Source organism: Triticum aestivum, chromosome 3B (genome assembly GCF_018294505.1).
Source record: "Triticum aestivum cultivar Chinese Spring chromosome 3B, IWGSC CS RefSeq v2.1, whole genome shotgun sequence".
NCBI classification, from domain to species: Eukaryota; Viridiplantae; Streptophyta; class Magnoliopsida; order Poales; family Poaceae; genus Triticum; species Triticum aestivum.
Genome location: NC_057801.1, coordinates 690975443 through 690980308, shown reverse-complemented (window position 1 = coordinate 690980308; position 4866 = coordinate 690975443). Strand labels below are relative to the sequence as shown.

The 4866-nt window shown below is 45.0% G+C and overlaps 1 long non-coding RNA gene across 2 annotated transcripts; it reads left to right on the top strand.

Moving 5' to 3' along the window:
• Positions 1–2180: 2180 nt before the first annotated feature.
• Positions 2181–3214, top strand: LOC123066086 (uncharacterized). 2 transcript variants are annotated; one of them, XR_006431224.1, is made up of 3 exons: positions 2181–2393; positions 2474–2633; positions 2912–3214. It is a non-coding gene; the product is annotated as an uncharacterized lncRNA (long non-coding RNA). The 2 variants fall into 2 exon arrangements; XR_006431223.1 differs by having other exon boundaries at positions 2254–2633.
• Positions 3215–4866: the final 1652 nt, after the last annotated feature.

Below are 4866 nucleotides of genomic sequence, written 5' to 3'. Positions count from 1 at the left end.
ATCACGAGAGTCGGAGTGGAACTCCGCCTCCGGCTGTGGAAGCTCGACACCGTTGACGGCGACATGTTGCAGCGATAACTTGCCGCCGGTGATGGCAACCTCTATCTCCATCTCCATGCCGTGCTCCGGTGCTTTAGCAGCCCCTGCGTCGCCACTCCCTCCGATGGGGCGCTTCGGCGGCATCCTCATACACTGACGGCTTTGATGACTGAGAGCGGCGTCGAGGATGCAAGCGGAGAGAGGGGATTGTGTGTGTGGTGAGGATCGGGAGTGCGGCCGCTCGGGCGCACCATTAATATGGGAGAGCTCTTAATATGGAGTAGTGGGAGAGAGGCGGCCGGCGGTCAAACTGCTGGCTCGCCTCCCGGTGAGCCTGCACACCGGACTGCTGGCATGTCTACCATCGTTTCACATAGCTACTCGTAGGCCTCCCGATGACACTGCGCAGCGAGCACGCCTCTGTTAGTTCACACACCTGCATGACGCCTCCCGGTCTGCCTGCACGGCGGACTGCTCGCATGTGTCCCGTCAACTCATGCCTGCTCGCACGGCACACGGGTCGCGTGGAAGCACGTATATTGTTTTTCTATTTGGATGATTAATGATGCCACTTTATTGCTTCCCAATTATTAATAATCTCCTGTTTGTAATTAGATAAAGATTACATCAAAATTGGTCTCAAATTTGACCCAAAAAAAGTACAATGCAACTTTGTATTGGTCTTCATATGACAACACGATAAATTTCATGAACTTCAAATAAGTTTTGGATGTACTATAATTTAAAAAATCAAGATTCTCATTGTTTGAAATTTGTTGCACGGGGAGTAAACATGCACCCAGTGAGACACATGTGTTTTTGCAATCCAGTTAGGTGCACTGTCACGTGTGTATGTAGCTCGAATTTGATTTTTGCACATTATACCCGTAGAAAATTAATCAATTAATGTACTGAAATGTCTTAATGATCTCTGATTTTTTTTAAATTAAAACGCCCCTACTTTGGTAACATATATATGTTCACCGCGGGATAATTAATTTAACATGCATCATAGTTGCGGTGGATCCACGGTGTGTGTGGGTGTGTGCGTCTGGGGGTGGCGGGTGGCTCGCAGTACACTACGAGTTGTGAGCCACCATGTGGGTTGGCCCTTTTGTTAGGCAGGCCGGTGCCACATCAGAGTCGTGAATTCGTAATTTAAAACATTACACAACCCTTTCATACATACATGTTTTGTCCACATGCAGTCCATGGTTGTCCTACACGGCACTCGATACTCGCGTATGATGCTTTCTGTGGGCCCGCGAGGTCGTCGTCCATCACTTTGACGAACAACCAGTAGTGAGGTTAATTTGACCAGCAACGTAGAATCTTTTTTGTTTGTGCTATGGTGGTATATAGTACGCGTCAAAGAGGTGGGAGGGGACTAGCATGTATATATACTATATGTACGCGTCCGTGAAGAAGTACACCTCACTCAGTGTTGAGACTTTTCAGTTTTCGAGGCACGTGCCACATCAAAATTGTGAAAATGGCTATTCAAACATCACACAACACCTCTTTGCACCACATGCATGTATGCGGTGGTTATCCTAGCTAGGACACTCATGTGTGACTCTTCCATTTGTGGGCCCACGAGGCCATCGTCGATGCATGCATCAATTTGACCTACATCGGGAGGGGTTAATTAATTTCATCATTGATGAGGATTTTTTTTGGGTTGTATTACAGTAGGAGCATATAGTATGCGTCGAAGAGGGGGAAGAGGACCATTATATGTAGTACGCTTCATGAACCTCGCTCTGTGTGGGTGCATGGTTTACGGTTTTTGAGGCATGTGGCACATCAAAGTTGTGCATTTTAGGTATTCAACATATGGTTGACCCATATGCAAAGCGATGGTGGTTGTTCTCTCGCACCCACTTAAGCGGTTATCAGCAATATCGATGCTTTTCATCTGTGGGCCCGCTTGGTCCATCACTACTTTTTGCCTGACAACAAGAGTGGTTAATTTGACTTAGGAGGGGGTTATATATATAGGAAAATGGGTTAGTACTCCCAGGAGTACATACTCCTACGCACGTGTCGCTCGCTTGCTCGTTCCCTCGTGCTATCTGATCACATTTTCTATATTATAGAAAAAGAAACAATGCGCTCAAAAACTCAACCGAAATTGTGGTCTTTGATCCGATTTTTCTGGTGTTTTTATGGTTCCACGGGACCACCTTATCTATTTGATCGCTTATCCATCTCTCCTTTTTCATTGGCGTCCAGATGGGGCGGCGGCGGCGGCGGCGAGCTCGCACGGATGGGCGGATACATCGGCCTCCAAGAGAAGCTCGCTCGGCGCGGTCATATTCTCACTGGCCAATGGCGGCGACATGACTGACCAGGTTTGTTTTCGGGACCGCGACCATGGATGAATAAGATCGACGATGCACTGATCAGTTCAACAGAGCCGTGTTCTTTTCAGTCGATGTTGAAGCCTGCTCCATGTTCTCCAATCGCATGGAGCTGTTTTTTGAAGCCCATCAATCACATGCTAGGTTCCTGATCGATTTGTTTCACGGCAACAATTCTCGTCCATGTCAGATGTTGTATGTGGCACGATAGGGTCGTACCTCGTCGTACAGGTAGGCAACTCTTTCTCTTGTATTTTTTATTCGGTCAATCGAACATGATGATGCATTCTATGCCCATATGCGCACAGGCAAATAATCTACATTTAGAATGGGTTTTTTTCTTCAGTTTACGGTTACTATGAATTTAATTCCAAATTCTGGTAAACCATAATGAGTAGAAACTGTATAACACTGACCAATAATAGTATTTACGCTACACACGTATTTATCTGGAGTACTGCGAGCTTATACTTATTCAACATAATAATGATTTCTCTGTTTCGATTCAGACCATTCCACGGTGAAAGTGTTCTTCAACTCTGAAAAAACTGTTCTCTTTGTTGATCACATGGATTGATCAAGAGAGTATCATAATATGGTCAACGGAAGCAGCAGCTAACATATGGATCATATGGGCGATCAAAGAGAAAATCACTTCTCTCTGTAAAAAAAAAGAGAATTACTCAAAAGTTTTGTAGTAATATATTTTCCTTTGTTACCATGTGTGGTCAAACTGAATGTACTACCATCTTCAATGAAGGATATGTAATACCTGTGCGTTGACTCATTTCTCTAAGTAATTTTTGTCTGTATCCATGTTTATTTTGGATGGACAGGTAGTCGTTCATTAGGAAGTATATACCTGTCAGTTAAATTTACCACTTCTGTTGTCATATATACTCTTTCTGAAGTGGTATATACCCATTAAAAATGCATTATATACCATTAAAAATACCATGCAGTATATACTCCTTGAAAAATGATGCAACATATACCCCTGTAGTATATACCCCCGCAAAAAATGTAGTATATATCCCTTTTTTTTGCAGTTTATACCCTTCGAAAATCATCTAATATATACTCCTTGAAATATCGTATATTACACAAACGGGATACTACATTGTGTGCATATCTTTCAAAATTATAGTATACATCCTCGAGAATACATGGCTAGTACAACGATACGTCATGAACCGATCTCGTTCTGTGTGGGAAGAGTGTACGATTTTCGGCGCACGCGCCACATCAATGTTGTAAAATGGTATTCAAACATGCATGCACACATCACCTCCATACATATGCATGTAGTGGTTGTCTTCGAATGGTACACTCCCTGGCGTGGTTATCGGCGACAAGCCCATATATTCGTGGGCCCACGTGGACATCCATGATCACCTTGACCGACAACAAGATAGGTTACCATGGCGGATTCTTTATTTTGTTCGTGTTATCGTAGTATAGGTCATGGTTAGATTCAGACCTAATTAAAGTTTGAGCGCATATACTATGCATGCATGCATGAATCCCCGTCGTCGGCTTGAAGTGTGGTGTAACATACATATGCATCATCAACCTAACCCTCACTGAGTGTGGGGATTTCTAGTTCAAAATCACGGTGCCAAATCAAAGTTGTTCCATTGTGTAGTAAAAAAACACACCTCTCCATACATATGTTTGGGACACACACATGCAGTGGTTGTATTCGGGGACTAGCTACTTGCGTGATTATTGGCGAGCTAGCCTATCTCCGAGGTCGCATGGACGACCATCACTTTGACCAGCAACAAGAGAGAGGTTGTATGACCAAGGTTTATTATTCTTGGTCCGTTTTATGATCAATCTTGGTGAGATGCCTACTGAAAGTGTGTGTGTGTGGGAGGGGGCTGCTACTTTGCACTTTGCTAGTTGAACCTCGGTTCAGGGGATGCATTCATAGCTTAGGATTCCCTTCATGCCGACACGAGGGGGGCTGCTAGCTACTTCACACTTTGCTAGGTGAACCACAGTTGGAGGGGGGCATCCATTCATAGCTTAGGATTCCCTTCGTGCCGACATGAGGGAAGGGGGGCTGCTAGCTACTTTGCAATTTTCTAGGTGAGCCTCGGTTGGGGGTGGGGGGCATGCATTCATAGCTTAGGATTCCCTTCGTGCCGACACGAGGAGGGTGTTGCTAGCTACTTCGCACTTTGGTAGGTGAACCACGGTTGGGGGGGGGGGATCCATTCATAGCTTAGGGTTCCCTTCGTGCCGACACGAGGGAGGGGGGCTGCTAGCTACTTCGCACTTTGCTAGGTGAGCATCGGTTGGGGGGCATGCATTCATAGCTTAGGATTCCCTTCTTACTGACACGAGGGGAGGACAAGCAATACTGTGCGCTTTGCAAGATAGGTGCAACATCGAAGTTGCATTTGGTATTTGAAAATCAAACCACCCTTTTCATACATAAATTTAGTCAACATGCAAG